The sequence below is a fragment of the Cryptotermes secundus genome, unplaced genomic scaffold (assembly GCF_002891405.2).
Source record: "Cryptotermes secundus unplaced genomic scaffold, Csec_1.0 scaffold1720, whole genome shotgun sequence".
NCBI lineage: Eukaryota > Metazoa > Arthropoda > Insecta > Blattodea > Kalotermitidae > Cryptotermes > Cryptotermes secundus.
In genome coordinates this window covers 417,295-436,422 of record NW_019739001.1, presented here as the reverse complement: position 1 = coordinate 436,422, position 19,128 = coordinate 417,295, and the positions used below count along the sequence as shown (strand labels likewise).

General features: G+C 41.3%; 1 long non-coding RNA gene across 1 annotated transcript in view; it reads right to left on the bottom strand.

Moving 5' to 3' along the window:
* LOC111871572 overlaps nt 1-19,128 on the bottom strand; it is a 374,128-nt gene that overhangs the window by 109,924 nt on the left and 245,076 nt on the right. The window contains exon 3 of the long non-coding RNA XR_002844055.2: nt 6,367-6,457. This is a non-coding gene — a long non-coding RNA (uncharacterized LOC111871572). The remainder of the gene's footprint in view (nt 1-6,366; nt 6,458-19,128) is intronic.

The window sequence follows — 19,128 nt, the reverse complement described above, 5'->3', positions numbered from 1 at the left end:
AATTCAACAACCTCATCAGGAATCGAACCCGCGACTTTCCAACTTATAGCACAATGTTTCAACCAACTACGCTACCGCGTGCATCCTCAGATAATTACGTGCTATAGTTCAAATATTTCACAGATATTTGTAAAGGAATTTTAGTTCCTTTTATAATTAATTTCCGCCATAAGCTCTGCAAGAAACAGCTGAACTGCAGATACAAGAATTTTTTGTGACGATTCATTTTGTTTTTCTCTCTGAAAATAAAAAGACGTAACTGTAATAGAGCGAGTGCTTTGTTCAACATATACATGTAAGCTGTAACTGAAAGGGGTTGAGAGCCGAGAGTCATTCACTTCTTGAAAATTATTTTTATTCTTACGTATATTTCTGTTACTTTTCTCCCTTTCCACTCTCATGTTTACGAACATCAAAGGCGACTTGTTTAGCAAAAGGAACTACAAAATAAATTGGTCTGCAGGTGCCGAACTCCCAGTACTACACGAAGAACACGTTAGTAACGAACTGCCTGCTTCTTCTTCACGTGTTTCGAAATTTCAGTTACGTTATAAAAGGGAACACCTTACTTTGCTTACGTTTGTGATCCGTAAGGAAACAGATTTATCAAGTTCTTGCGCAATTTATAAACAATTTCTACTCATCTATCCGAGTACCTTACACGTTAAACATGGAAGCATTACTTTCCTCCGAAACGTCGATACACAGCCGCCACACTAAAAAAAGTATTTTTCTTGTAGGATTTGAGGCTATCACAGCGGTGGTTATAAAGAGTTCTATATTCTGGGATATAACGTCATATAGCTCGTTAAAAGACAACAGACGTTTCGGAGGAACATTTTGCCTCGTCTTCAGGGTCGAGAATGTAGCTCTGAGCGCACTGATTGCCAACTGCTTTCATATGTTACTCTGAAGTATCAGTTGACTTTCAACGGGCTACAGGAATTTATATCCTTGACGACAGAACAGTTCTATATGTTTTTCTTGTAGGTTATTTAATAATGATTTCAGTATCAAGACTACATAACGTGGGACGGTAATTAAAAAAATTAAATTCGCTTAGTGGGGGGTGGAGTCCAACTGGGCCCACTCGACACGACGGCCACTGATTGTCCTATTGTACCTGCCCCGGGTGATTATGATGATGGAGAACTTGGTGGAATGAAGATGGGCAGGGGAAACCGAAGTACTCGGAGAAAACCCGACCCAGCGCCACTTTCTCCACCACAAATCGCATTTGACCAGACCCGGGATGTAACCCGGTCCGCCGCGGTGGGAAGCCAGCGACTAACCGCTTGAGCTATGGTGCGACCACGTAGGACGGTAAGACGTCAGTTGAATGATGATGAATTGGAAAGGATTTAGAAGGAAACGGCCGTAGTATAATGACAGAAATATCCTGGTTACACTGTGTCATGGCACAGAATACAAAAATAAAAATTTTGCCACTGAATTCTCATATTGGAATCCAATTAATTCATCGGATTCAGTGAAGTGGATTTTGTAGTAATTCGTGCCCCATTAAAGAAGAAAGTTTGAGTTGCAATAGAAATCAATTGCCGGGCTATATTGGGTGGACTGATACGTTAAGGTTGCTCTGAATCGATACTGATATCGCAGTCACGTGCTCTCGCAGGATACACGCCTGTCACTTCCGCTGCACATGGAGACCTGACTCTTCAAAGGAAAGTGGTTGTCCGTTGTGTTATGTATATTTCAATTGTAAGACGTTTAGGATTCTAGTTCTGTTTCCATCATCAGTTGTAAAAGGGGAAAGAATCAGACAAACCTAATCTCGACTTACTTAGTCCGTTCCTCTTATACCCTAAGGTGTCGAGGTTTATTTTCATTTTTATCATTTTTACAGACGGTAGAGTTCCTTGGATGAGTGATCAGCTCGTCGCAAGGTCTCTGCCTAAATACAGCACATCACAAATACAAAATAAACACATAAACATACCGAACACCCATCCTTTGTGTGGGTTTCGAGCGAGACAAGACAGTACATGCCTTAGACTGCTCGGCTACCGTAACCGGCCCTAATCTTGACTACTGAAAGTAAAATTTAAGTGTAAAGATAAGGTACAGTTGTAATTTTGCTTAACTAATTAAGCACGACGCCATGAAGGCGTATGGGGGAGTGAATGAATAAATCCACGTTTTCTTGACCTCAGCACAAGTTGGATTTGAGTGGTGAGCTTCACGTCCCGGTCGCTTTAACCCCGGGGAAAGAGCCCCCAATACCCACTGGATAGAAGTTTGGGTGGGCCCCAAAGCAGGCTGGAAGACATGGAGAAATGAAAATTTATGCCCCACCGGGTCTCGAACTCCGACCCTCTAATCATCCAGCTCGTACCCAGTCGTTATACCGACTGAGCTACCCAGCTCTCAAAATTTGAATGTACTTATGAAAATTGATAATATCCAACATAAAAATTTTATAATGAAAAAAAAAGAGCATTTTCAAAAAATATCTAGAGGCTCACCTACTGTAACATTATGAAACACTGCATTATTTCCACACAGTGTATTTACGTATTACTCATGACTGTCACAATTAACAGCGAGTATTTTCTTAAAGAACGTTAACCAGTTAGTCTTTGCAATAGCAACGCAGTTTCTCTTGTGATTTAAGATTTATTTTTAAATATTAGTTACTTCTTTTTTAGGCCGCGCCATAGCTCAAGCGGTTAGTCGCTGGCTTCCCACCACGGCGGCCCGGGTTCGATCCCGGGTCTGGTCAAGTGAGATTTGTGGTGGACAAAGTGGCGCTGGGGCAGGATTTCTCCGAGTACTTCGGTTCCTCCTGCCAATCTTCATGCCACCAATTGCTCCACAATCACCCTCATCTATCATCTGGGGCTGGTACAATAGGCCAGAAGTGGCCGCAGTGCAAGAGATTTAGTCCCACCCCACTAGCAATTTTTTTTAATGTACACACCCACCACCAGTGTAAAGTGACGACTCTCAACTATATTTTCGGAAAGGATCATGAATGAGGTAGGGGCAATACCACAGTTTCTGCAGCCACCTACTCTCGCTGGTTCCTCGCTCGCGGATTTTTATAACCTGAAGATGGAAGCGATATATTCCTCTGAAACGTCGGTTTACGCAATATATATACTGTTCCACATCCCACAAGACATTCTTCATGTAGTAATCATTTTCAATCTCCAAACTCCTGTACACGTGTAACATCTTTGCAAGTTGTGTACTTTTTTTTTTTTTAATTAAGTCTTTTGTACACACAGAATGTAACGCATTAGAGTTGTGAGGAGGCGAGAACTGTTTCCGCCCAAAGCTGTGGTAAGTATTCCAGCCCTGCTACTCTTTCATTCTCACCGTAATTCCTGCTCTGTGTTAATAAGGGAAGCCCTGTGCCTCATATACAAACATTTTCATATTAGATAAATAGAGTCTGTGTGTGCAGAAGGTGGGAAGTTAATCCTGCAAAATTTATTAGTTTTGCTTTCTGTGTGGGAATTGTGTAGCAACTCACACAGCTGCTATCCAGATATTTGGTCTGTGTTGCAGATATTCCCAGTGATGACCAACAAGCGGCAATACTCAAACGAGTCTCGAGGTTCAAATTATGTTACACGTAGGGTCGATGTAGTGCCTCTGACACTTGGCATACAGCGGCTAGGTTTCAGAATCAGGCATGCGCACTGAAGCCATGTGTTTCTATGAAGTATATACACACTGGAAACCACTCAAGCAATGAGTACTTATTGCAGGCAGTCATCAGTCAATAAAGACGGCCATAAATCAGTCGGTCGCCGCATACATTTGTCTGGATATAAGATTCTGGACCTTTGTTCAAGAGGTGCTCCATTCAAATTCAGATCAGGACAAAGAGTTTCCTAAAATTATTCGTGGGTTTCCTTACTCAGGTAAATACCTGAATAGTGCCTCGAGTAGGCCACGACCGCTACCTTCCAAATTCTTCATTCACTTATGACCATACAACCTTACGGCACATGATCTCGATACTGGAGAAGTGTAGTTAAATAACCCAAAGAAGAGATCTGTCTTTAGATAATCAGCAGGTTAAAAAATGATCAATCAATAACGGCGGTTATCATCCACCATCAGTTTGTCGCTCGGTAATATTTCAATCTGTCACACAATCAGCACGAAATTATTAAGACAGTGGGCAGGAAGTCAATANGACAGATGGGCGGATAGAAGTGACAAGAAGACGAGGAAGAAGACGTAAGAAGATGCTGGATGACCTTGGGAACAGAAGATGATACTGTCATTTGAAGGAGAAAGCTCTAGATCGCATTAAGTGGAGGAATTGTTTTGAAAGAGACTGTGGACCTGTCGTCTTGACAGATTACTGATGATGATGATGATGAAGGAATTGATGCTTAGTACGCTCAAATATCAGACTGATGCGCCTGAAAGTTATAATAATATTATGACATTACGCCTGAACGCCGGAAGTGTATGCAGTTAAAGAAGCACCTCAGAGACGTCCATTGCTAGACATCGGCTCGCTAAACACTTATCCGCAGCAACGAATAAGCACGCAATAATAGTGGAAACTTTGGCCGTGATCTCTATACGGTTCTTCCCCAAGTTATAAAGAGTGGTCACGTGAGAAAGCTGAGTCAGTTCAGAAGCTGTAAGTGAACTGATAGAGAGAGAGAGAGAGAGGAACGAAAATGGAGCGAGTCCTCGGCAGTAGACTGGTTGTGAGTTGTTGCAATTGGCTGTAATTAAGAGTGACTGTAAGAGAAGACGTCAATAAATCCAATCATCCAATCCATAACCCGTTACTATTAGTCACGCGACCCCGGAAACGTGACAATATGTTGATGCCACGGAGAGTATGGTTTTAACGAAATGGGCTAAAATTATCATTGTGTGCCGTCATTCTTGTAACATTATGATCATTACGACTTTCGCCACGAAGTGACAATAATAGTACTGATTAACAATGCTTTTCGTGTAGTAACTGCGCAAGTGTGTGATATTTATCCCACTTTTATTTATATATCAATAAAACGTAATATATTTCCCAGTTCTGTCAGCCAGCAATATTCATTTCAATTCAATTCANAAATATTAATAACATTCTTAGTTAAATCTTCAAATTTCTACGGCCTTCTAACCCACCTATCTCATATTCCTTACTTTGATCAACCCGACAAATTATTTGATGAAGAAAGTAAAGAGAAAAGGTAAATCTATCCTTGTAACAGGCCGTGAAGGCCCATAAGGTTATGAGACGCCGAGACCCCACATTTCTTCTAGACAATCGGTTCACAGATGGCGGTAAAATTGTTAGTAAAATTAGTTAATTAATTCCTGGTACACATTTCTGTTAGAGGCTGAGTCGACCCCAGGGCCATAGTCCGGCTGGAAGGATTAGGTCAACTGAAAAATATCCACCTCTTTGGGACTCGAACCCTCGACCTTCCCGCTTGTAACATAGTGCCTCAATCAACTACGTTACTGCGTCCCCCCCGATTATCTGTTGAAGGGTACAAAAATGTGAAGCAACACAAAAGCAATTTCCTCTATTCTATCTTTACTTATCTCCTCTTAGATCTAGCATTCTCTTCTACACGCCATTCACAAGCACCCCCACATTAAGAGATTTCTGTATTCTGTGATATGACGTCCTGTAGTCCTTTGTCAGAATATCGTGGTCTCAGTACTCAAGAGTCCCGAGAAAAACTTGTCGCAAATACTCTTCAGTCTCCGTTCTTTCCTTCGACTGACAGACCAAGTTTCATACCCACAAGCCTGTAGAGCATATCGTGTTAAGGGAGCCGTCAACACAGCAGCGTAGTAAATAAATATTAATAAAATCGATTAAAATAAAAAATTAATGGTTCAATAAATGTTATTGCTTCAGCCAGGCCCTGCATGTTTCGGTCTCATGGGCGATCCCACAAAGTAGTTTGTAAATCAATCAATCAATCAATCAATCACATTAACATTGAATTGCAGAGTTAAATGGAATCTGCACGAGCGGTGCTTATGGAGAGTTCTATATTCTGGAATATAATCCTTTGTAGTCCGCTGAAAGTCAACAAGACATTTCAGAGAAATAATCTTGCTCTGCTTGCTACCTGATTCGCACTGATATCTTGTTTGGCTTATTCTTCGACCCTGAAAAAGTAGGCGACGTTACCCCGAAAAGTCCGCAGACTTTCAACGAAATCACACGACATAATATCCCAGATGATAGAACTCTTTTTAAACATATCAAATTTTACTATGAAATGTCCGAACAAATTCTTGTATTAAGTAAAAAACATAAAAAAGTTATACTTGCTTTTCTTCAGGATACAATATATATAAAAAATGTAGCATAGATTTTGTGTAAGTACATAAGTTCAATTTACTTACCCCTTCTGGTCGAAAGGGAACTAAAGCGATCCTTATCTTTGCACCATTTGTAAAAGTGACTTCTAAGAAGATTCAGTATCACAATGACCATCTGAAAGCAGACAATAAAGCAGTTATTAATTAACATCTAAAAGTAAAATTAAAAGCAAGTAAATGTATCCCTGTAACAGGCTGTGGAGGCTCATAGGGTTATGAGATGTTGAGGCTCCCATATTTTCTAGGCAATCTGCTCACAGATGGCGGTGAAGTTGTCAGCCTTACGTGCTGGCCGCCCTTTACCCCCAGGAATATTCCTGGTACTCATCTCTCTTAAGAGGCTGAGTCGACCCCAGGTAGGTAGTGCGGCTGGAAGGATTAGGTAGATTGAAAAATCCACCTGTAGCGCAAATGGAAAAAAAAAGAAAACAAAAGTTGTCCTTCTGCTTAACTAATTAAGCACTACGTCATGAAGGCGTATGGGTGAGTGGTAAACATCCTCCGGTACCCATTGGATAGGAGGCTGGATGGGCCCCAGAGCGGGTCTGGACGACGTGAGAAGAGAAAATTCAATTCTTCATTCTGAGAACGATACGAAATCAATAAACCAACCCTGTGGGGAAAATTAATAGTTCCGAGACGTTAAAGCGAGTAGCACACATATTAAACTATATATCAGTCAATTTATAAGGAATATTGAAATATTATATACAATGTGTAGAACCGGCTCTGATTAGACTCGGAAGTCCTGTGGTCAAACAGGAAGTCAGCGTGAGGGGCACATAAGAGCAGACATATATCATTGTGTGTGTGTGTGTGTGTGTGTGTGCGGTGCTTCCGTCAGAGCGACTGAAGTACAGTTTGTACAAGCCCACTGGCCAGAAAGCTCTACGCTGATTTGAGGAAAGTAGGAGAAATGTGTGGTTGAGGTCTGTTCAAATACTGTAACATCAAACACACATGATACTAGAGGACCTTTTGGACAAACTGAAAGCCATGCTATTCTTCAAGGAATACCAGACTGGAACTAACTGACGCTTCAACTGCTAGCGAAACACGCAACACACCTATTCGTTTCTCTTTATATAAATATTCCCCCTAAAAATGTTTGCAGTTTACATAAAACTCAACGAAGCTAGCACAGACACGTTCCGTCCCTTGAACTGAAAGCTTACTCTTGGTGTATGCTGGACCTGATGTTCTCATGGCGGTGAATAAGAAGAGAATTATCTTCTGGGAAGTGACTCCGTGCATTCAGATAGAAATCCACACACATTTCGGAGAAATATGCTGCCCACATGTTCAGGAAAAAATGAATATTGGAATATGTCCTTGAAATATGAGACAAAAACTTCTACTTCCTTACTTACCTACATATTATTATTTTTTTTTCAGTTTCATAACTTGCACCCTTCTCCAAATATAATTACAATGATCAAGTCAAGGAGGATGACATGGGCAGGGAATGTAGCACGAATGAGGGCGAAGAGGAATGTATATAGGATATCGGTGGGAAAGCCAGAAGGAAAGAGACCACTTGGAAAGAAAGGCGTAAGTGGGTGGACGATATTTCTAATGGATCCTAGATAGGATGGGATGGGATGGATTGGATTGATCTGGCTCAGAATAAGGACCAGCGGAGGGCTCTTGTGAACACGGTAATGAACCTACAGGTCCCATAAAATGCTGGGGAGTCCTTGAGTAGCTGAACAATTGGCGAATTCTCAAAAAGGAAGTGATTATTATTATTATTATTATTATTATTATTATTATTATTTTCCAGTTTCGTATGAACTGAAGCAATATAGTTAGATAACTTCAAGAAAACTGTCACTGAATAATTACTAATCAATTTCTCTAAGAAGAGTAATGTTTCCTTAGATGTGGCGCCCTATTACAGTCCGACAAAATCTATCGACGTTTTTGTGTAACAAACTTCCTCAATCTTCGGTTTGGAAGATTAAGCAGAGCATGTAACCGAAATACAAGGTTTCAGATCCTGGGAGACACTGCCCTGGAATTCTTCGTTCCTTTCCTACGTGAAACACATGCGATATAATCTAACTTCATGGAGCTGAGTCCTTTTTGAGAAGCCGCCAATTGTGTAGATATTCGAGAATTTCCCAGCATTTTATGGGACCTGAAGGTTCATTACCGTGTTCATAAGAGCCCTCCACTTGTCCCTATCCCGAGCCAGATCAATGTAATCCATACCATTCCATTCTATCTCTCTAAGATTAATTTTATTATTGTCTATACACATACGTCTTGGTCTTCCCAGTGGTCTCTTTCCATCCGGCTTTCTCACCAACATCTTATATACACTCCTATTCTCTCCCATTCGTGCTACATGCCCAGCCCATCTCATCCTCCTTGACTTAATCATCCTAATTATAAGAAGAGTACAAGTTATGAAAACGAAAAAATATAAAAGAATAAGACCAGAAGGCCGAAGGAGACCAGAGAACTGGGTCCCTGTTTCCTGCTCAACAATCAGGGAACTCCCCGTCCATAAAGGCACGAACATGGCGGAGAAATGATGTGGGGCACAGTCCGAGTGGGGAAGTGCCCGTGGAGGATCATGATGCAAAATAATGTCTTCCATCTTAGCTAGGAACTTTCCATCAGCCACTGTAGGCTCCTCTACAATGAGGAGACGGATACTGATTTTCATAACAGAGCACCACGTGTTGACCCTCGGTGAATCACGCTCATGTCTAGTAGTTTCATGAGAAATATCACGGCCATGACGACTGGTGATCGTTCCATACAAATAGAACGTACCTTCGCCAGAAAAAAAATCGTTTTGATGACAGTCCTGTCTTCTTCAGTACCTGAAAGCATTACTGAAACAACGCGTTTCCTCGAACTCAAATCGTTGTGTTGTATCGGGAGCAGTTGAAGCCTATAAAACGGCGATTTTAGCCTCTTGGACGAAACGTCGTGCACATTTGAGACAGGCAATGCGAATTCTAAACTTGCTCGTCTTGTAGATTTACGTGGGCTCCTACGAAATTACTTGCTTATGCTTTCGACACTGACATGGGTCACTGTGCTACGTGAAGGCCCTTTCTATCGCAGGACACTCCCTGTTTCTACCAGACGCTCGACCCGCCACCCAGCAGATCTGTATGTAGGTGCGTAGTGGTTCGGGTACACCTGATTAAACTGATTTCAACATCGATGTGTGATTTAAATATTACCAACAACATAACTGCAATAATTTTATTCAGATTTAAGGATACGGTTCATATACGCGACAAGCGACAAAATACGAAATTTCGCTCCTTATCTAGCTCTGTTTCCAAAGTGTCGTCTTTCTGATGACTGTGTGTCGCCAGTCTGCTGGAGGTGCTTGTCACGTCTACTTCATAATAAATCTCCTTCTTATGCCACACATCATCCACATCTCTGTAGCAGTAAAATGTTCCTGTCTTTATCAAAATTAGGCCACCTGCTTATCTCCCGTCCCTCCTTAACCGCATCCATCACAAGTTTGTTGTTGCTTTAGCGTCTGCAGTGGAAACAGCTCGCCCCACGCCTTGTCATAGCTGGGACGTCAGACTTTGCTACTGCATTGCTCCGAGTAACACTGAAGATAAAGCTTAGACAAATATTATTTTGAATATGTGTGATGAAAAACATATACTACGTTCAGTGCGGCAAGAATATGGTAAATACATAAGTTAATCTCCAAGACATTAAACTAAGCATATAAAAATATGTTAGACAAATACCACAGTTAACATTAAGATATTAAATTCAGTACTGAAATGATATGAGCCGCGATAGCTCAGTCGGTATAGCGACTGGCTACGGGCAGGATGACCTAGGGGTCGGAGTCTGAGTTCCGGTGAGGGCAAAAATGTTTACTTCTCCATGTCGTCCAGACTGGATCTGGGGCAACCCAGCCTCTATCCAATAGGTACCGGGGTCTCTTTACCAGGAGGTAAAGAATCCAAGACGTGAAGCTGATCAGTCACCTCCAACTAGTGCCAAGGTCAAGAAAATATTTGTCTATATGTCCACTCCCCCATACGCCTTCATGGCGTAATATTTAATTAGGTAATCACAGGGACCGTAGAAGTTCATGGAGGTAGGTCTAGGCCCACTGGGGCTGTAGTGCCAAGGAAAAAAAATTGATGTGGCTTCGTGGTGAGTACGCAGCGGGCAACTGGCTAACTGGTCCTTGTGCAATATAAATGTAATGACTTAAACTTTTGTGAACGCGACTTGCCACATCAACCCGTGTTGTACTCTTGTAGGTAGGTTCAGTGTGTATATTCTCTAATGCCGTTAATAACTCAGTGAAATGATGGTTGGAGACGAGTTGCATCAGTAAGCAACGTAGGAATGTGTGTGAAATCTTCATGCAACTAATGGCAGATATGTGTAGGAGAAGCAGACGGTTTACTGAAGTTTCTAATTTAATATTTCATTACAGCAGATCAGTCAGGACTGCTTCCACTTAGACGCCATCTCAATTATTCACCGCTCGTCCATCATTACAGCCAAGTAAACTGGCTGTCTCATCGTCTGAGTTCGGTCGGCACCTTGCGGGATCGTGTACCTTGTAGTCGCTCTGTCAGCACTGGAGCTGTATGCCTATGTAACAATAGTTAACTGCGGAGAAATAAACAGATATAAAAGTTAGAGTAAAAAAAGTAAAGTGAAAGTATCCCTGTAACAGACCGCGGAGGCCCATAGGGTTGTGAGACGTCGAGGTTCACACATTTTCTAGACAATCGGCTCACAGATGGCGGTGAGGTTGTCAGCCTTACGCACCGGCCGCCCTTTAACCTCCAAGAAGATTCCTGGTACTCATTTGTGTTAGAGGCTGAGTCGATCCCAGAGCCATAGTGCGGACGGAAGGATCAGGAATGTACAAAATTTGAAAGGATATACGACGTAAGAAATATTTCTGTATTATGGGTTTGGTGTCTAGTAGCAACGTAGACTGTTGCTAGCTGTTCTGTAACTGGCTGCCTCCATATTAACAGGGATGGCTCTTCTACTTGGAAGACTAAGGTAGAATGCTTCTCGGAAACTTTCGTAAAATCTATGCGACTTACACAGGCACACACGTCAGAAGACAGCGGTTTAAACAGTCTAAACAGTGCGTTCAGTTAAGGAGGAAACTTTGCAAAACATCACTGACCCGGCCCAACATTCCTGGTAGACTGCTACTGTAGCTGCTGATAGCAGAATGAGTCATTAGCGCTGATAAACACGCGCCGTTACAGTTAGAGTTACAGCAGCAATCTGTGAGGAATATTGGGCCTGGTTAACGGTGTTGCGAAGTTTCCTCCTTGATTGAACGCTCTATATAATACATGAAATTACTAATTACTCTTTTCACAGTTTATTTAGGTCGATTACCGTTTTATGGACTTAATTAAAAAGTAATTTATTGTAGGTTAATATGACAATAGTCAGAAGTGCCCTGCAACATTTACTAGAAGTCCCCCATCATGAACCTTTTTGATAAATTTGAACAGACATACGTAGCGTACATTAAGGAGCGCTCTTTTCAGTTAAGAAAGACGGTCCCAAAACGGAACTGACTGTGAGTTAGTGTTAAAGGAGGCCGTGCCGTAGCAACGGCTGCCCCGGTTCCATCCCAGGGCATGTAATATGGGATTTGTGGTGGACAAAGTGGCATTGGGAGTGGTTTCATCCAGGCATCTCCGTTTTCCTTTCCAACTATCATTTCACTGGTTCCTCCACACACATTCGTCACAATAATCCCACTCACTAACGGCGGGGGACTCAGTGGACCCTGTCTCACCCGATCCAAAATATAGAAGGAGAAGAATTAATTATTATTATTATTTATTTAAATTGCAAATGGGTTTTTGCCCGGTGGCAGTGGTACTACAATAAGACATAACACACAAATACACACATCACACAAAATAACACACCACACTCAAACAAAACACAGACACACAACAAAGGACACANACTTCACTTCACTTCACTTCACTTCACTTCACTTCACTTCACTTCACTTCACTTCACTTCACTTCACTTCACTTCACTCCACTTCACTCCACTCCACTCCACTGACTTTTCGAACGATTTTTCCTATACCTTCACTTCGCCTTATTTATTGCTTTCCTAACCCTTTGCCTAAAATTGCTTGCGTTCTGTTACACGAATTAGTTTCGATTTGCCAGGCGCGTTGAGGAGAAATTGTTGGGGTTCGAACCAGAGCTGTAAAGTAGCGGGCAAGAGATGTCAGCCATTGTTACCGCTGGTAAGCGTCTTCACGCCGGTCACGGTAGCCGAGTGGTCTAAAACGTGCACTGTCTTCGCTCGCTCGGAAACCTGGATCGTAGGTTCGAATCCCACTCAGGGCATGTATGTTTGTGTGCGTTTTTATGTGTCTGTGTACAGGTAGAGGCCTTGCGACGAGCTGATCACCCGCCCAAGGAGTCCTACCCTATGTCTAAGATCTAGAAAAACCGAATTGAACGCAGAAGTTCATGGGGGTAGGGCTAGGCCCACTGGGGCTGTAGTGCCAAGAAAAAAAAGCGTCTTCATGCTCGTTCGGCGTGTCACGCATTGTGTCACTGATCCGGCTTTCGTCGCCTGCCCCACTGACGTCAGAAACAGTGGCGGGCGGGCGGGTGTAGATAAGACGGGCCCGTAAATCAGCTGGAAACAAACACTGCAGTGGTGGGTGGGAGAGAGAGAGAACAGTATGATGAGGTTATGGGAGGCCCCAAGGGGAGGTTGTGCAAGGAGATACTGCAGGTCCAGAGCATTTATCTTGGAAACCTCACCAAAGTCCATGTACTTGTGTCCTGCGAGTGAGATAGGAGAAATACAAGATAGCTATCTCTTTGAAGATAGAGAGAGGAGACAGAGCTGATGATGGAAGTGAAAGGAAGTCAAGTCGCTTGTGGGATAGTTTTATCTGCTGCTAACATTAAGCACGGTCCCATATCTACATATTAAATTCACGTTAAGAGTGTTGCATGTAACTAACTGTTCCTGCTTGAGTGCTGGCAGAGGCTGCATAATCCGTCTGTAATTCCTCTGAGCTCTCTTCTAGTGTAACCACTTGAAGTCATTCCCTCTCTTATTTTCTCATTCCTTATCCTGCATATTCTTAATAACTTTGCATGTATTGTGGAAATATACTCTTAACAGAGGTTATTTTCTCCATCTCTACACGACGTTCATCTCACCCGCCGCACCAACCTACATTTTATATAGTACGTAGTAGCGTCCTACATGGAAAGCACATGCAAAGTACATAGGCCCATCATGTACACATGAACCACATCACAGACTGTTTTATATACTGAGAAAGGTATGCGAAATGTACCTAGAGTATGCAACAAAATTAACTAAGAGCAGTGGCTTTTCAAAATAAATTTATAATAAATTAACAAATGACAACTGTACTCCAAGTACAAAGCCCAAAACAGAATGTGGAATAAGTAACAGAAGCGATTATGAATTAACAAAGTTGGCTATGGCGTGATAAAACAATACCGTCTCTGTTGGCATAACCTTCTATATTTAGTTCGAACGGGTTGCCTTCCTGTTTCGTCAGAGTACATTTGTTCTTCCCACTAACGTGCCTTGACTCGTCAATTAACAATAATTTCGTTATGCAGTAAAACCCTAATTATCCCACATAAACTGAACCATAAATCGGTAGGATAAGAGAAAATGTCGGATAATATAAATAAAATTAAAAATATGGAGCAAATATCTAACAAGCTTGGTTAACAAACCTATCATGAAATAATATCGAGTAAATAATGTAATATTTCTTTTTATTTTTTATTGCTAGTGGGGTGGGACTAAGTCCCTTGTACTGCGGCCACTTCTGGCCTATTGTACCAGCCCCAGATGGTAGGTGAGGGTGATTGTACAGCAACTGGTAGAATGAAGATTGGCAGGGGAAACTGAAGTACTCGGAGAAAACCCGCCCCAGCGCCACTCTGTCCACCACAAATCCCACTTGACCAGACATGGGATCGAACCAGACCGCCGCGGTGGGAAGCCAGCGACTAACCGCTTGAGCTATGGCGCGGCCTTAAACAATGTTAAGTTTCCAACTGCAGTATCAAATATAAAAACGCAAACAAAAATTTTATGAGTGAAGAAGTCATGTATACACGGTTAAACCTTAAAGTTCGTGCAGATTCTAAAGAGTTCTGAAGATGGTGTATAACAATCAGAATTTCTGGGCTTTAGGAATTTGTCCATCGTCCGGCATTCTAGAAAACTCAACTTTTCGGAAACTGGATCTCTTTCCATCCTCATGTTGGGAGGGGGGAGACACCTACTCTGTTGGGTCCGTTAGAACGAACTGGTCCAGTGATTCAGGTCAGCTCTGTCTAAGGGACAGAACAACGTAGGTCTATCCCCCCTTCACCTGACAACGGAGACAGATCCAGTAATTATGAGTATTAAAGTTCGCTGCTTAATGAAACTTAAAAAAGCTCAAGCAAAGTAGGTTAACACGGAATGGCGGATGAACAAAAGCCGGATAATCGTCATTCTGACGTATTTCACCTTATTTATTTATGGTGAAGTTCATTTACTCGGTAACACTTTGAAGCCCTGCGGTTACTACAATTATTTTAAAAAAAGAAAACTCTGATATTTGGCCACAGACTGCACTTGTGGATTTTGAATGATTCTCAGAATAAACAGTCATTATTTCCTTACGCAGCATCAGAAAGTTTAGTTTCCAAAAACTAATGGGAATATCTTGTATTTTCTTTACACTGAAACTAATTTTTTAAATATTTAAATGAATTTCGGGCTACAAGAATTTAAACAATTATTATTTCACTAAACTACATTAACCGAGTTGTCTTTGTAATGGAGACGCACTCTTGTTTTCTGTGAGCTAAGAACTGAATTCTAAAATATTTTCTATCAAACTCATGAGCAGGAAAGCCCTGGCTCAACCCCTCTCTCTTCTCATGACAAAGTCCATCTCCTTAAACTCAATTTCCTTCACTTCTCAGCCCTTAAACGTAATAATTTTCTGCAGGATTATAAGAAAATTTATAATTAGAATGATCAAGTCAGGGAGGATGAGGTGGACAGAGCATGTAGCACGAATGGGGGAGAAGAGGAATGCATATAGGATATTGGTGGGAAAGCCAGAAGGAAAGAGACCACTGGAAAGACCAACACATAGTGGGTGAACAATATTAAAATGGATCTTAGAGAGATAGGATGGGATGGTATGGATTAGATTGATCTGGCTCAGGATAGGGAATAGTGGAGGGCTGTTGTGAACACTGTAATGGAACTTCGGGTTCCATAAAATGCTGGGAATTTCTTGAGTAGCTGCAGATTTGGCTTCTCCTCAAGAAGGGCTCAGCTCCTTTAGCAAGTAAGACCTATAGGAAAATAATTATGTGTAAAGTGCAATGAGCATGTGTATTTAATTAGTCATTATTTCACTCGTCTGGGCACTGCTGCCTGCTGACGAGAGACACGAGACGCTGAGACACGAGAGAACTAACCGAAAAGATTATGAATTTTATCTATCAATTGTTCTGCAACACTGAAAATAATCTTGTCATTCTTAGCCTAAAATACTCAGTTGATAAGCGTCTTCTAAATATAACCAAAGAGCAGAAGCTAAATAGTTTCAATATCACACAAATTAGAGATACAATTTCTTCGAAATACGAAATCTGGTTCTCAGGACAAATACTGCGCATTCCCGAAGTGTGGAGTTCAATATTCCCTCCGGAAGTCGGCCATTTTACCTGAGTATTTTCGCGAATGTACTTCATTATCCTAAAAATTCTGTGACTGCGTTTAAAATGTTCCATAGAAATTACCTCCAAAACCTTACAAGCCCAACTAATCTGCTGTATAAGATTTACGCAATAGTGACGGATTCATTCATTAAATTAATAAAATATTCGTAATGTTACTCCATTTCTTTGCCGTCTGTTACTGGGTTTTCTAAGTTGGTTTCTCCCACTTCTTGCTACATGTGTCATCCATCTCATTTTCCAGGATCTAATAGTTTTAGTGACCGTTTACATCTGTAAAGAAGCGTGTTTTTCTGCGTTCATTTGTATGTTTCTTTGTTTGTTTGTTCTTCATATGTTTCCATACCGTTGCATCTGTTTCGACCATGGCATGATGACATAGGTCCTATTTGGGGAGTTTACAAATATTTGAACGCCCTTCCATCGAATTTCAAGAGAATCCCAGAACTGTTTTTTGCTCATTCACTCGAGAGCCATTCCTGCTAGTGTACTAAGGTCTTTCACGTTCGAAAGAAATTAAGAAAAAAAAAAACAACATAAAATCTCTTTATAAGACTGTTAGAGCTTATGAGATATTCAACTTAAATTTTTCTAAAAGTAAACGAATTAAAAAAAATCACAAAATGACGAGGATTTATGTTCTAGTGGCTTAGTTAATTTCCTTGTAAATCTATATTTCATATCAATATCTTTATGATAAGCATTATAACACATTTGTGCATTACGCTCGGGTAAAGACAGGTACATCAGCTTGTTGCTGATAAAGAGTATACATAATGAAACTGCTCATTATGCCTTTTCCTCCATCTTACTCTTACTTGCTCTCTCGTAACATCTTCCGCTCTCGTCAACACTCTGCTCTCTCTTTCTGCCTCAGAGTGGTGTCTAACCACACCTGTCCTGCCCAACGAGGCAGACAGAGAACTTCCGGTGCAAGCAGTTGCGAGGTGTTGGGATGAGATGATATCGATTCTCGCGTACTAGCTCTTGTCTGACACACCACACCATTATCTTACATTTGGGTTGCTCACATATGCAAAACACACAGCGTCCAGAGCCCCGCACCGCTGGGCTGAAAGTCCCTACAGACAGTATTCTTCAAACGAAAATAGAGTCAATAACATAAAGAATTGTGTATTAGTGTCCTATATTGATTTATACAGAGGTTTTTTTATTTGCTTAGTGGGTGGGGGGATGGAGTCCAACTGGGTCCACCCGGCACATCGGCCACTGATTGGCCTATTGTAGCCTGCCCGGGTGATTATGATGATGGACAATTTGATGGAATGAAGATTGGCAGGGGAAATCGAAGTACTCGAAGAAAACCCACCCCAGCGCCACTTTGTCCACCACAAATCCAATTTGACCAGACCCGGGATCGAACCCGGGCCGTCGCAGTGGGAAGCCACCGACTAACCGCTTGAGCTATGGCGCGGCCTTTTATACAGAGTTAGTTTACCTGCTGATTAAACTGAACAGGATATAAGATACAGGGTAAAGACACCCTTTTAGCAAACCTTCCTTATTTCATGGTAAGATATTGTAAATTCGCCTAGAAATTAAGTACATTTCCCACGGTTTAATTACTACTCAGGTCTGACCTGACTCTGACCCTGACTTTACGAAAAAGAACACAAAGTAAAAAATTGAGACATCTGCTACAAACCGAGAATATGATGAAAGAAGTAAATATTGTAACGTGTTTAGGCGACTGAGACGTGGGTTTGAATTGGTAATTGGTTCTATTAACAACTCACAGTTCGTAACTGCAATTAATTATAACATTGTTACTTATTTACGCAAGTTACAATCACCAAACTCTGATCTCTTCAGTCTATCCGCAGTAGTCTTCACGGGTTTATAAGTCTCCCTAAATCACACACTTCCAAAACCACAGCACTATAGTACACGCTAAGTCTCCAAATCACATGCCAAATCCTCACAGGCCAACTTCTTGTATTCTTCTGTGTTCCTGGTTTCAGTTCGCTCTCACTTAATCTTCACAATTCATGCTCCATTCTCGTCCACGCACTCTCAACTGCTGAAACCTCCTGGACTCTCCACTGAAACTGTTACATTTATCACTGTCGTTATATAGCCTCTGCACCGACAATGCAGAAAACAGCCTAAATTCTCGGAACGTGTTTACCGAACGACTGCATAGCAACGGTCTCGGCGCCGACCTCATAGAAAACCCCGACTCCTCTTTTTGCCTTACGTGTATTCGGTCGCGAAGTGTTTAACGGTCAGTTACCACACTCTGTCCCTCCACGTTACGGTTAATATCAGTTAAACTGGAAAACAACATGTAAATCAAGACATATGTATCTGGGTTATATGCCATATAGTCCGTTGTATGTCAACCGACATTGTGGAAGAACATGTCGTCTGCCTTTTCGGAGTAGTAGAATAACTTTACTTTTTGATCCTGAAGATTGAGGCATATATTCCTCCGAAACGTTGATTGACTGTTAGCGGACTATACAGTATTACATCCCAGAAGACAGGGATCTTCAGAAGTACCTCTGTGAGAACCTCAAATCCTACAACGTGTAAACAGTTGCAACACAGAAGACTACAAAATCAGCTTACTTGCATATGTACAAAGAGAAGAAATTGAAATGTTGCTACTATTGGTACCGTTTTAGAGTTTTACAATAATATTCTTTTCATTATGCAATGAAGTCTGCAAACTTCTCTATATTATCTCTTTCCTTTAAAATTTTCTTAGTAATCGAACTCAAATTTTTAATTCATAGTCTCGTTATTAGTATTATTCGTATTATTAACATTGTTAGTATCCCTGTTATCAGCCTGTGCTGATATCACTTGACCGCTTAATTTATAGTTATGAGAGAGTTACTTCGGAGACATCCTGTATCTTATATACTACAGGCATAAACATCTTTTGGTTTCTATTATTAGTACGGGCTCCAACAATCTGGAGTAAAGGGAATTTTTCTGCCGTAATAGTAGAATTAGTTATTGCGTAATACAAATAGGAATTTTATTGATCTTT